Source organism: Felis catus, chromosome C1 (assembly GCF_018350175.1).
Source record: "Felis catus isolate Fca126 chromosome C1, F.catus_Fca126_mat1.0, whole genome shotgun sequence".
Taxonomy (NCBI): Eukaryota; Metazoa; Chordata; class Mammalia; order Carnivora; family Felidae; genus Felis; species Felis catus.
Window position 1 is genome coordinate 21,860,638 of NC_058375.1, and position 14,789 is coordinate 21,875,426.

Genomic DNA, 14,789 nt, shown 5'->3' on the forward strand with positions numbered 1-14,789 from the left:
AGACTGGGTGCTTGCTTGTTTGTATGTATAAATTCATCTTGGAGTGTGATACCATAAAGGGAACCTGTTGACAATTTGTGTTTATCTAAAATGCCTTGCAGAGAACAATTTGACACATTTTTCTTGTGTTTTCCATGGTATAAAAACACCGAATGTATCAAACTCTTGTGATCTCAAGGGTTTTTTATATCAGGTAGACCAGGAGTTGACAAACTTTTTCTATAAAGGTCAGATAATAAATATTTTAGGCTTTGTAGGCCATATAGTCACTGTCATAACTACTCACCTTTGCCATTGTACAGTGAAAGCAGCATAAACAATAAACAAATGAACGTAAATGTGTTCCAATCAGACTTTACGTATGGACGCTGAAATTTGAATTTCATACGATTTTTATGTGTCACTAAGTATCATTTTATGTTTTCCAAGCCATTTAAAAATATAAAACCATTCTTTGCTCATAGCAATATAAAAACAAGGAGAGGGCTGGATTTGGACTGTTGGGTGTAGTTTGCTGACCCCTGATATTGGTCTAGAGAACCAGAGAACTGATTAATTTACTCTTTCTGCCTTTGTACTGTTTGAAGAGCTGTAGATGCGATCTTAGTGTCTTCATTCAGTATTGAAATACTTTTGGTCTTTTTTGTGACTGGAAATGGAAAACAAAAGGCAAGGCATCTGTTTCTATTTATTGGGTAGTCGGGATGCACCAGAACTGTAATCAAACATATCTGTAACTCCCACAACACCTCTGCCTTTCTCAGTTTTCCAGATTGTTCAATGTCAACTGTGCTCCTAATATATTTAGTGATGAATCCAGCTAACCCCTTTGTTTGGTTTGGTTTTTAAGGGTCTGCCTTCATTTTCCCCTAAGAGATAAAGAAACAATTCCCAAATTCATCTTCTCTTTAGACAGGTTTTAGAGGTATCTAACAAACATGGTAAAGAAAGTGAAATGATTTTTCACTCTGGAGTTTTGGTACGCCTTAGTGTTTCAAGCAGTGGTATAAATTTAACATTGGGAATTTAAGGAAAACATTTTAGAAGGGTTCCTCTTTCTAAATAAAGAGATTTCTTTAAGAGGAATCCCCCAACTCAGGATCTATTTGGGCAGTATTTACCAGTAAATGAGAATAAAATTAATTTATATTCTTTTGGAAGTGTCTTTGCTTCCTAGTTGACATGGACATGATTGTGTCAAAGATTCCTTGATCTGTGGTTAGCTTTGGGAGGTGCTTTCTAATAAATCGGTGCACTTATGTTCCCTTCAGTTCCCTGGTCCAGGATGCATTAGCTGTGATACTAGGCTAAATAGTCTATCCCTTAGCAGTTCAGCAGGATATTTAAGCCTAAAGAAATCTGCTAAGAACTTCTCTTTTGGAACGTTTTCTTTGATATTTTTCTCACGTTACTTGCTCTTAGTATGTAAATTTATCATGAATAAATCTTACTGAAAATCTGATTCTGGTTGATAGTAGTCATTAAGGAAATAGGAGCCAGCAAGGCAGGACATAGTCCCACTACCAAAAAAAAAAAAAAAAAAAAAAAAAAAAGGAAAAGGAAAAGGAACCTCTGTTTTAGGGGGTCTGCAAGAAATACTGTCAGCCAGTCTTTCTAGAAAAGTTCCCTTGTTTTTCTGTATTTTCACTCTTCTCTGTGTCCCAGGAATTGTATTTTGCTCAGTCCTAAAGCAGAGATAACCTTGGCATGTGTTCAGTTCTCAGAATATTAATGTTTTAAACCAACTTGGAACTCATTTGACTTATTTATACCAAGTTTTAAAAATAACTTTTTTTAACCGTCTTAATCAGTCATTACAACACATGTAATTGTCGCATCTGTTAGAAGCATTTTTAATATGCTGAGTTTGTCTTTTGTTTTTTCAAAAAGCACTCTACAAATTAGTGGTTATTAACCATCCAGTACTGCCACTGTGATCCTAGTGAAGGGCGGAGAATGGAGTGGGAATGGATATGTGGGTGTGCGGAGAGCTTGCTCCTGTGATGTGGAATTGACAGAAGGTATACCGCTTTGTCTTTCACTTCACCTTGGGTAAACCTTATCTCTTATGTTACTCTCAGTCCTAGATTCTACCGTATTATCCAGGTAATTACTGAAAACCAACACTCCACATTTTGAAGTGGTCTGTTTACCAGCTTGAAGTATGTGCTTGTGGCCATGTTTGAGTAGTATAAAAATTTCGAAGTGTTTCTTCAAAGCCATGTTCTTTTTAGGAATTTGTTGAAAATGTTAACATGGAAAGTCATTTTCATTATTATAGGATTTTTCAGGGAGAGAAAGCACAGCTAGTTAATATCTAATTAGAGTTTTCTGTTGTACTTAGTTCTGTGGAATCAAGATGCTGTTTTCTAGATGTTAAATTGGAGCATAATGTGTTTCTTAAGTGCTTATCATGTCTTTAATAATTTTTGGAATTGGGACTTCTGAGAAATCCTGCCAAATATATTTAATTGTGTTCCATACTAAATGATCAGAGTTTTTGTACTGGTTATAACTTCTTCCTCTTCATCTCCATTTCTCTATCTCAGCCCTTCTTAGTATAATGAAATAAAATTGACCAACCAAAGGCTTCTGGTCTCCTAGACATGTTTAGTATAATTTTTAATACTTGCTGAAAACTTTGACTTCTATAGCTCTATTCAGGTTTGAGAACACTCATTTGATCTGTGGAGTCCTTGCTGGTGAGTGCAGTGTTAAGGCAAAATTTTCTATTACCTAATAGTTAAAATTTTGCATCAGGCATTGATTTTGAAGCTGTTTGCTTTTACAGTCACCTTTTCTGGGGATAATCTAATAACAGCACTATTAAGGAAATAATAAAAACTATGTTTGAAGGATCATTGTTATTGGCAATTTCATTTGCTGGCATTTGTGAGAGGCTGCGTTACGGAGTGATTTTCTTATAATAAGCAGTTTTACCAACTGTAATTTAATAAAGGCCAACTTCTCCTAAGTAAGCTCCTTTATCCAGATATAATCTTTATATGCCAGAGAATGGCAATGGACCATGAAAATGACTCAAATTTTGTGGAGAAGCTAGTGAGCACTACAAGGATGTATTTCTAGCTAGGGACCAATAGCATACAAACCTTATTTAAAAAAAAAAAAAAAAGTGGGGGTGGATATAGCCAAGAGAGAAAATTTAGAATGAAGAGAAATGTATTGCAAGATAAAGAATGGCACACTAGGGAGGAAAGATAGAATTTTTAAATCATCTTTTGCTAGCCACATGGTTACTCTGTTGTTAGTTTATCCCCATCCTGAGTGTTTGTGATTCTAATGTCCTTTTTCAAACTATCAGTTGGCCTGAATTTTCCACTGAAAATGTACCAAAACTATTATTTATGAGGCTTTTTGGGGGTTGGGGAGGCAGCAGATGATTTTTTTTTTTTTGGTGAATTTTGTTCTTTCTTCATTTGTTTCCTTTTTTGGCTGAAGAATGGGCTATTGCTGCTTGACTTGTCATCTTTATGTGCTGTTTACACATGGCTTTTACAAAAGAAGCTATTACCACATCTGATTTATCTCTTATTGCAAGTGCCCATGTAAAAGCATTTGTTTCAACAAATTTTTTTAATCACCAGGTTGATGTTCCAACTGACTATTATACAACCATAGGAAAGACTGATATTATTAATTTTCAAAAAAGGAATTAAGATTACAAATATTGATACAAAATTTATATATAAAGATATACGTTTTGTTTTTTAGTGCTTTTCCCCAAGGCATTTAAAGCATTCTTTGCTGAAACATAAACTCGCCATGTTTTGTTAAAGAGAAGAATGTAGAAACAAAGCACTCGCAATTAACTGATCTTATCAGGGTTGGATTCTACATTTTTTAGTTTGCATGTTGCAGACCATTTGGGGGTATTATTTAAATAGACTGTTGATACGTTAAGTGACTGTAATATTTATTGTTTACTTTAGTAAAGAACCAGGAGCTGGACTCTACTGCTGGGTATCTTCCTTCTGTGCTTAGCAAGATAACCTCGATTCCTGCTGGTTCTGTGGGCATTTGCAGTGCAAAGCATTTCTTACTGGGTTTGCAAAGCAAGGGTAATGTGCTGTGTGGGTGTATGTGTGTCTGTGCACAACTCTCTCCCTCATTCCTACTGCCACCTTCTGCTCACTCCCTTTTTCTTAACAAATTTATTTTTTTAATTATATAAATCTTATTAAAAAGTCTAACAAATATCCAAATCCCCTTTTTCTGTACAGAAACACTAATAAAAGTTTAATGTATTAACTTTCCCCGAGGTATTTGCATTTGAACAGGCCACAAAGTCACTGCAAAGATGGTAACATTACAGAACTGGTCATATCATTAAGTAGTATATACAGGGCCAGTCCCATAACTCTGTTTACTTGATGGAATGGTAAAATAGAGGGGCCCCTGGCTGGCTAAGTCTGTGGCGCATGCAACTCTTGATCTCGGGGTTGTGAGATGGATCTCCACCTTAGGTGTAGAGATTACTTAAAAAATTAAAAAACAAAAAACACAAACACAAACCAATGAACAGAATGTGAAAACCAAAAGTAAGTTAATAGATGTGGTGGATTTAGGATTCCATTGTGTAAAATGACTATGGAGATAGTATGCTAAATCTTAGACTCTTTATACAAAAAATTTAATGATTTCAGGAAGCAAAATCTGTGGGTGGTAACATAGATACGATTTTGCCTTAGAAACAAAGTAAATCTGTGAAGCTTTAAACTGGTTATAAATTTTGTGACTACTCAGAAATGTTTTTCCTAATTTTCTTTCTTAACAGTATATATGTCAAAACTATTAAAAGTGGCCTATCTAGTGTTCTTCATGAGGACCTTGGCTCAGGAATATTTATTAAGTATTCTCATTTTAATTCTTATATTCTATCACAATTTCTTTCTGCAAAATTCTATCTGGTGATGTTCTCTAAAGTATTAGGAGAACCTGGCTGAGAACTTGGTAAGCGGAAAGAAGACCAGCCTTAGTTAAATCTATAGGGTTGGCCCACTCAGGTGCTCAAGAAACACTTCCATGTAGGCACGAGGTGTCTTTATTGCTCTGGTTCATGTTTCTTTGCAAAAAGTATTGTTTTAAGAAATATAGTACAAAGACAAATAGTATCTAGTATTTGCCTATCACTTCATTTTGAACACCTGTACAGTGAACCTTCATAGTAACCATAACAGTGATGTTCTTGCTTCACAAGATGAAACTGAGTCTCAGAGGTTGAGAGATCTGCCCAAGAACAAGCAGTTTGTGAGCGAAAGAAAGAGCTAGAACCCAGGTCTTCGCTGTTATAGTCCAGTGACATTCTGTCGTGCCACAGCTGTCTCCTAAGTCACTCAGTCCCCAAATGAAAATGTGGTAAAAGTTACAGAGAGTGAATTAAGGAGAAGATTGGGACTTGTGAGACCTTGATGATTTATAAAACTGAGTATTAAAAATTGTTCTTGGGGCACGTGGGTGGCTCAGTTGGTTAGGCGTTCAGTTTTTGATTTCTGCTCTCACGTTGGGCTCTGCACTGTGAGCTGCTTGGGATTCTCTCTCTCCTTCGCTCTCTGCCCTTCCTCTGCTCTTTCTCTTTCTCAAAATAAGAAAAAAATAAGTTAAAAAAATGGTTCGCTAAAAAGGAAATGGTTCTCTAAGATCCTTAAGCCACTAATGAATTTATTTATTACTGCTGGATTCCGTTTATCTTAAGTTAAATCCCCTGGGTTGAGTCCTGCAGAATATCCCAGAACCTGAAACAGTATCTCTCTCTCAGTCTATATGAAACAAAAGATAAGGATGAGAAGTGAGGCCTTGCCTATTGTTGAGACCAGGATCTCAGGGCTTTATTTGGCCCTGGGGATAATCTGATTTCTGATATTAAAATCATTCAATAAAAAGAATTAAACTTTTAAAGTTTGTTTATTTTTGAGAGAGAGAGAGAGAGAGAGAGAGAGAGAGAGAGAGCAGGCACAAGGGAGAGGCAGAGAGAGAGGGAGAGAGAGAGAGCAAGCAGGTACAAGGGAGAGGCAGAGAGAGAGGGAGAGAGAGAATCCCAAAAAGGCTCTGCGCTGTCAGTGCAGAGCCCAACATGGAGTTTGATCCCAAGAACTGTGAGATCATAACCTGAGCCGAGAGATAGAATCGGATGCTTAACCGACTGAGCCACCCAAGCACCCCCAAGAATTAAACTTTTTAGAAGAAAATAATTAGTAGCTTCCTTTACATATATACTGGGAATGTTTAGGTAGATCAATAGCTTAAAGTCCCATTAATTAAATTAAAACTTTTGTGGAAGATCAGAAGAAAACTAGATTGGTATCCAGAAGCAAACAAACGAAAAACACTTCATTGTCAAACCAAATGACATTTTGTGACTCTAGTGATTATTTGTTCTTCATCAAAAAAAAGTACCAATATTTTTGGTACTCTGTACTCAAGTCCCTAAGTATATTTATGTCAGTGTGAAACTCTTACTGATTTGTAGTGTTTGAGATTGTTTAAGATGGTGTTGGTAAAGTGTATTAACCAGGATATTTATGCAATTTAGTGACAGAATTTGTATTTTGGTGTGGCTGGACTATGAAGAATTTTTTGCAGTTATTATTTGTGTTTCCTACTTACAATTTAGTCGATTCAATAAAGTAAAATGTCACCTTGGCATGTTAATGGCCCTCTCTTAAAATCTGTCTTGTATAATTTTAGTAAGTAAGAACACCCATATTTATTAGTCTATGCTGTCTATTTGAACATGCATATATATGAAGATAAAATTTTCACAGGTATTCTAAGGATAAATCTTTGGAAACATTGAATAGAATATTACGGAAAAGCATTTTTTTGCAGACTTAAAATTAAACATGTATTGATTCCAAGGCTCTCATTAGAAGTTAGCTTTATAACTGACATGACTATTTTCTTCTTTCTTTCAAAAATTTTCTGCCCACTATCTAATTCTGTTTATGTGGGCTCAATTACATTACTGACTGGCTTATTTTGGTGCTTAGTGTAATATTATAATATCTAAGAATGCACCAAAAAATTAAAACACTGTAATTAAGCTTGAGACTAGCTCTGATAAAAGTTTGCCTTCTCCCCAGGGTTCCACCATTGCCACCACCATAAGACATATTATCTTATATAAATATATTTGACTGCCATCCATACGTATCATTGTCAGTATCTTCATTCAACTAAATCTAAATACCCTAGAGATTGGATCACTTCTTTCTTTCATTTATCCGCCAATCACCTAAAAGTGTTTTCTCTTCTGAGATGGCAATTAAACAACTGCTTATTGAATTTGTTCAGTCTTTCTGATGTCTTCTACTTGATTTCAGTAAAACAAGATTTAAGCCTGAAGTGCAGGGCCCTTAGACAAAAAAAGAAAAATATAGATCATTCTGATATGAAGAATCATAGTGTTGATTTGTAGTATATGTCACTAATCTAGAGTTACTGTTCAGATCAAGTTTTAGGATTCTTTGATTTTTAACATTTTATATTCCCAGTTGCTGTCATGACTGGCAAGAGAATGATAATTTTTTTGCATGTCTTTACTGGTTTCAGAGGCAGGTTATCTAATAAGAAAATCTACTAAGGAATTAAATCACAGACATGACCATATTTTCATTCACATTCCTGAGAATATCCCTGTCATCCTTAAATCAGAAAACATTAAACAAAATATAATGAAGCTACACCTTAAATTTGAACTATTTCTTTTCCAGCCAGATACATTAAGTCCACAGTCATTGACTTTGACTTTCAAAATCCACTTGCTAAATTACTAAGGTTTTGTATTATATTCTCCTTATAAAAGAAAAGGTTTATATTAGTTACCAGTTGCTTACATTATCATTCTTTCCATTAACGACTTTTTCTTTTGGGAAACTGTTACGGTTTATTTTTAATTGTTTTTAAAGGGTTGGAGGACATTAAGGATTTATCAGCACTTCATAAATTGATTACCAGACTCCACCTTTTGCAGATCATTTCATTATGGAGCCAAATACAAAAGGTTGCATAAGAAAATAATTTAGTAACATTTTTTATAATAAAAGTAATGCATATCATTTTGGAAAGGTTAGGAAGTATGAAAAAACACCAAGAAAGAAATTAAGTTATTTGCAATTCTTGGGGCACCTGGCTGGCTTAGTCGGTAGAGCATTCAACTCAATCTCGAGGTTGTTAGTTCAACCTCCACATTGGGCACAGAGCTTACTTTAAAAAAAAATTGGGGCGCCTGGGTGGCTCAGTCTGTTAAGCGTCCTACTTCAGCTCAGGTTATGATCCCGTGGCTTGTGAGTTCGAGCCCCGTGTTGGGCTCTGTGCTGACAGCTCAGAGCCTGGAGCCTGCTTTGGATTCTGTCTCCCTCCCTCTCTGCTCCTCCCCTGTTCTCTCTCTCTCTCTGACTCTCTCTCAAAACTTAATAAACATTAAAAAAATTAAAAAAAAATTATTTGCAGTTCTACTGCTACTGATATTTAATATCCTTTGAAGTCTTTTTCATATGTTTAGTTATACACATAGGAAAATATAATTTTTATTTTTTATTTAAGGGGAGAGTTTCATCTTCATTCCAATATCTAATCATGGTCCTGACGTGAAAGTAGTCCCCTGAAATCACATGGCAAGGTTGGCAGTGATGGTCCTTATCTGTGTACCCAGGATTTTAATATATAGAAAGATAAAATGAGACAACAGCAGGTTCTTTTCTTCCTTTTAATACAGAAATGAAGTGTTTTTCCTTCGCCCGCCCAAAGGTAAAATTGGTCTTCACTGACACAGGAAACAAATGTGTGTGGGAAAAGCCTGGACCCTCCAGAGAAAACTTAATATGCTTTTTTTTTTTTCTTATGTGGCCAAGTTTTAGGAAGATTTTTTGGATTTATTTTCCTTGTGAGGCTTATAGGATAAGATAGTTTTATAAGCACAACTGTGGTTCTTTCATTGGTCTAATATACAAATACCTTGCTTCAAAAATAACTGAAAAGATGGGGCGCCTGGGTGGTTCAGTCGGTTAAGTGTCCGACTTTGGCTCAGGTCATGATCTCACGGTTTGTGAGTTTGAGCCCCATGTTGGGCTCTGTGCTGACAGCTCAGAGCCTGGAGCCTGCTTCGGATTCTGTGTCTCCCTCTTTCTCTGCCCCTCCCCGACTTGTGCTCTCTCCCTTTCTCTCTCTCTCAAAATAAGTAAAATGTAAAAAAATAATAATAACTGAAAAGAAAAAGACTGGGTTGCATTTAATGGGGTGGCAGGAAAACACCTGGGGCACCCATATCTTGCTCTTAACGATGTCTGGGATTTTTAAGTCAAGGGAGACGTCATTTAGAACTCACAAGGGCACATGCCTACAAAGGTTCGATGATCCTGAGACATAATCCTTCTGAAAAAAAAACTTTTCAAGAGAAACCCTTTTGGAAAAAAAACCTTTTCTTCCCCCCAAATAAAATAGTGAATTCTCATACTTAGCAGGAACCATTCACTTTTCAAATAAAATTGAAAATTTTCAAATAGTGTTCTCAATTAAATATTTCTCTAACATTCTTCCTCCTCATATTCTTGAAACCAGTTACATTGCCCAGCAGTACTTTGTACAGGCAACTGGTCTTCCTATTGTAGTGTCTCTCTCCTTCTAGATCTCCCAGCAGTCCAGATAAACAGCATCTGCATGAACACCTTTGGATCACAATTAAGTCTCAATTTTGTCAGTTACTGTGGGATGTTCACACAAAGTCCTATATTTGTTCATACCCTGAGAAGATTCCTTTAAAGTTTCCAGGACCATTTACTGCTTCAGATTCTGTGTCCCCCTCTCTCTCCACCCCACCCCTGCTTGTGCTCTATCTCTCTCTGTCTTTCAAAAATGAATAAACATTAAAAAAAAATTTCCTTTTAAGTTCCCAGGCCCATTTGGTATATGCAGTTGTGTAGTCTTTTTTTTTTTTTTACATTTATTTATTTTTGGGACAGAGAGAGACAGAGCATGAACGGGGGAGGGCCAAAGAGAGAGGGAGACACAGAATCGGAAACAGGCTCCAGGCTCTGAGCCATCAGCCCAGAGCCCGATGGCGGGGCTCGAACTCCCGGACCGCGAGATCATGACCTGGCTGAAGTCGGACGCTTAACCGACTGCGCCACCCAGGCGCCCCTGTGTAGTCTTATATAATCCAGTGGCCTTTGCTGATGGTCATAGCTAAAGGCACAACACTATCAGTTAAAATTCCTCACTTAGGTTATATGTCAAAGTTTGGGAATATTATGTCATGGAGATTTTATGTCTTCTTTTTGCCTCAATCTATTCTTCTGGCTTTTCCGACTTATCCTTATTTTTAAAAGTATTAGAGGTGCCTGGGTGGCTCAGTTGGTTAAGCGTCTGACTCTTGATTTTGGCTCAGGTCATGATCTCATGGTTCATGGGTTCGAGCCTGGCATGGGGTTCCGTGCTGACAGTGTGGAGCCTACTTGGGATTCTCTCTCTCCCTCACTCTCTGCCCCTCCCCTGCTTTCTTGCTCTTGCTCTGTCTCTCTCTCAAATAAGTAAACTTAAAGGAAAAATTAAAATAAAAGTGTAGTGTTGGCCACTAAAATCAGGCCCTGCTAAGGGGTCTTTGTACTTCTTAAGAGTATAGTCAGGTTTGGTGTATATTCTTTTGAACATAATAGGACGTGTCCTCTGGTCCTACTTCAAGTAAATACTTTGTTGCCAGGGGAAGAAATGGGCTTTAGAACCAGAAACCAACTTGAGTTTAAACCCTAGCTCTGTCACTTAACTAGCTCTGAGTTGTTTAACCTCTCCATTTCTTCATCTATAAAATAGAGATAGTGACTACTTCATAGTGAGGTTGTTGAAAATTAAGTGAGAAAACATGTTAAAGTGACTAGCTCAGGGGTGCCTGGGTGGTTCAGTCAGTTAGGCATCTGACTCTTGATTTCTGCTCAGGTCATGATCTCAGGGTTCATAAATTTGAGCCCTGCGTCGGGCTCTGTGCTGACAGTGAGGAACCTACTTGCGATTCTTTCTCTCCCTCTGTCTCTGCCGTTTTCCTGCTCTCTCTCTCTCTCAAAATAAATAAACTTTAAAGTGACTAGTGCAATACCTGGCATGTGATGAACATGAGTAACACTTTCCTCTTATTTTACTGGTATAGGAGATGAAATGCTGGACTAGACAGTGGGTCTGGTCAAGTTAGCCACTTTTTTTTTTTTTAATTTTTTTTTCAACGTTTTATTTATTTTTGGGACAGAGAGAGACAGAGCATGAACGGGGGATGGGCAGAGAGAGAGGGAGACACAGAATCGGAAACAGGCTCCAGGCTCTGAGCCATCAGCCCAGAGCCTGACGCGGGGCTCGAACTCACGGACCGCGAGATCGCAACCTGGCTGAAGTCGGACGCTTAACCGACTGCGCCACCCAGGCGCCCCTAGTTAGCCACTTTTTATGTTCTTTCTGAACACACTTTTTCAGTTTTTGAATAGCATAAGACCAGACAGAAGTTCTCAAGTCACCTGGATTTATTGAATATACTTTTGACAAGTTTTACTGAATATCTATTATGTGACAAAAACTGAACAGAAGAGATACAGAACTAAGTAACATAGGAAGTCCTTATCTCCCTCAACACACCCAAGGAACTCACAGTCTAATGGGAAAAATAGATTACTAAACCAGTAATAACAAGGTGCAATAGGAACAAAAGAGGAATAATATCTAACCATACTTTAAGCAGCCAGTGGGGAGACTTCCAGAAGAACTGATACTTAAGCTGAGCATGGACTTCCAGGCAAAAGGAAAAATACTGACAATATTTGCAAGGGCAGGGAGGCAAAAGCAATCATGCCCTGTACTAGGAACTGCAAGTGGTTTTGAATTAATGGAAAGAAGGATGTCTGTGAAGGTGCAGCACGGTGAAGCTGGAAAGAGAGGCAGGATTCATATTTTAAAGTATTTTCTATGTTGGGGCACCTGGGTGGCTCAGTTGGTTAAGCATCTGACTCTTGGTTAAATAAAGTATTTTCTATGTCTTACTAAAGGGTCTGAGCTTTAACCAGAAGGCAGTGAAGAACCACTGAAGGATTTTTGTTTGTTGTTTTATTTTATTTTATTTTATTTTATTTTATTTTATTTTATTTTATTTTATTTTATTTTATTTTATTTTATTTTATTTTATTTCATTTCATTTCATTTCATTTCATTTCATTTCATTTCAAGGGATTTAAGCTGCAGAATAGAGTTTGCAATGTTTCATTTTAGAAATAAACTCTTTAGCAGCAGAATAGAGGATGTGTTCAAGGAAGGTTTGAGATGAGAAAGAAGGAAGGAAAAAAGCAAAGAAGAAAAACCGTTCATGGCATTAGCAGTAAGGTAGGTGTGGCATTACAAGAGCCTGAATGAAGGTAGTAAAGGTGGGAATAGAAACAAGCACATAGATAAGGGCGATATTAAAATGGAATGGAAATGACTTGATTGAGTAATCTCTGGGGGTTGGTGGATGTGTGTACAAAAGGCATTGAAGATGATTTCAGGATTCTGGCATGGAAGACTGGATGGATGGTGGTGCCGTTTACCAATATAATAGAAATGATGAAAGAAGTGGGGGTGGCAGGTCCAGGCAGCAGCAGAGATGAGTTTAGATTGGGGCATATTGCATTCCATATGGCTGGGAGCATGTCCAGTAAGTAGTTGGCTGTGTCCAAGAGATCTGGACAACAGAGCCAACTGGGAGGTTGATCTGACCATATGTAAAAATGCTCTAATTAGTGATATAACCTGTTATCAATTTTCCTTTTATTTCCAGTGACTAACACTTATTAAGTGATCAGTGAATATTTGTTGTTATTACTATGGCTGCAGCTTTTAGCTGTGGTCCACTGTATACATGCTTTGAAAAAACTGACTGCTCTAATTTTACTCAACAGCAGGCAGCTTTGGACCAGGTGTTGCTGGCCTAACAATGTTTATTCACAAATGGCTTCTTGATGACAGACCACCACGTGTCACTTATACCTATTGGTATAAAATAGGCTCTTACTTGTTTATCTTAGGTATTTTCCTGGTTATAAGTCTTCCTCAGTTGTGACAAATTTGTTTGGAAAAGCCATGAAGTTTTTCTCCATGTGAGTGGGTTTGGATATGCTCTTCACAGTGCTAGAGGTAGCATATAGCAATTTGAGGAAGGCTATTTGTTTATTACCAGCTGATCTATTTTTGGACAGCTCTAACAGCTTGTCTGACTCCAAAGAAATGGTGAGATAAATGCCCTAGAAAGTAATACCGTGTGTAAATAATAACAAATTTATTTTAGTGTCCCCAGACCTTACTATTATAGGAGCTTAGAATGTTGGTTGAATTAAGTGAATCTATCTGGTACTTTAGAATTTACCAAGTGCTAGGGGCACCTGGGTGGCTCAGTCGGTTAAGCTTCTGGCTTCAGCTCAGGTCATGATCTTGTGGTTCGTGAGTTCGAGCCCTGCATTGAGTTCTGTGCTGACGGCTCAGAGCCTGGAGCCTGCTTCAGATTCTGTCTCCCTCTCTCTCTCTGCCCCTCCCCTGCTCACAAACTGTCTGTCCGTCTGTCTCTCTCTCTCAAAAATAAATAAACATTAAAAATTGAAAAAAAAAATTTACCAAGGGCTTTCACATTTATTATCGTATTTGATCTTCAGACCCCATGAGTCAAACCAGGTGTTATTCTCATTTTAAATAGGAGGGAATTCAAATACCCTTAGCAAGATTTTGTGTATCTCTGATTCATCTGCAGACAGAGGCAGTTTCTGTTGTCATCTCTCAGTCCTGTTTTTCATGCCCTAAGTAATACTCAAATCAGTCCACAAAAGACCTGCCTAACTGAAATTCAACTTGTACCACTCTGAGATGCTCTTGAGTTGACTGTTTCAAGATGGCTTACAAGTGAAGTTGGCCTGAGGTTCTCGAGCAGTGCATCTTTTCTTGTCTTAATAGGGCACTGGTTTGTATTCATCACAATGTAGGTTGGTTTACAAGTTAAGGACTAGCAGTGGTTTTTTAAAAAATATATGATATATGTAACATGATTTGAGTACGAAAATGTGTAAGCTGAACGAGGCATGTGTCATTTACTCCAGGAATACCTTTTTAAAACAGTCCTTTTCAGTTATTAAGTTGCTAGGTGGTATGGAATATGGTAAGTTGATCTGAACCAAAATTTCAGGCCTAAGTGGCTTTCTGGTGAGCACACACAGATGTTTACTTTTATGACATTTGGCTTCTGTCAGACTTCATTTTTCAAATGACTCATATTCGTTTTTTACTGATGTGAATTCCTTCCTTTCTACCCACAGAAACTTTCTTTAAACTTTCGGATTATGTGCATCCACGGTGATGTTATCTTGTCATCCACGTTCTCTTGGAAGTACTTATTTTAGATCTTTTTCCTGTGGTGTGAGGCATTTAGCCCAGGAGGGAACTGTTTCCAGGACTTACTTCTCCTAGGGGTTGGAGATATGTCATTCATCTATGAAGAAATATATCTCAGCTGCTGGGTCACTGTTTACAGTGAAGAAACACTTCACTATTTTTGATATTTACTGTCATGACAGTGGTTACATTAAGTTCGTTCTGGATGTATTGAACCTTTTAGTCTAAAGTCAAGATGTTAGCTTCTCCCTCAGGGGCTAATATGATGATATTTACGGCTTGGAGATATGAGGCATTTTTCAACCTGATCAGGCTACTGGAGAGTATCTTTTGATTGGCTCATAAATTGCATAGTTCCCTGTGCATAGTAATGAGTTAGGTATTTAGGA

The 14,789-nt window shown here is 37.4% G+C and overlaps 1 protein-coding gene across 14 annotated transcripts in view; it reads left to right on the plus strand.

Moving 5' to 3' along the window:
* EPB41 (erythrocyte membrane protein band 4.1) overlaps positions 1-14,789 on the plus strand; it is a 200,414-nt gene that overhangs the window by 167,458 nt on the left and 18,167 nt on the right. The gene's annotated exons all lie outside the window — the stretch shown is intronic.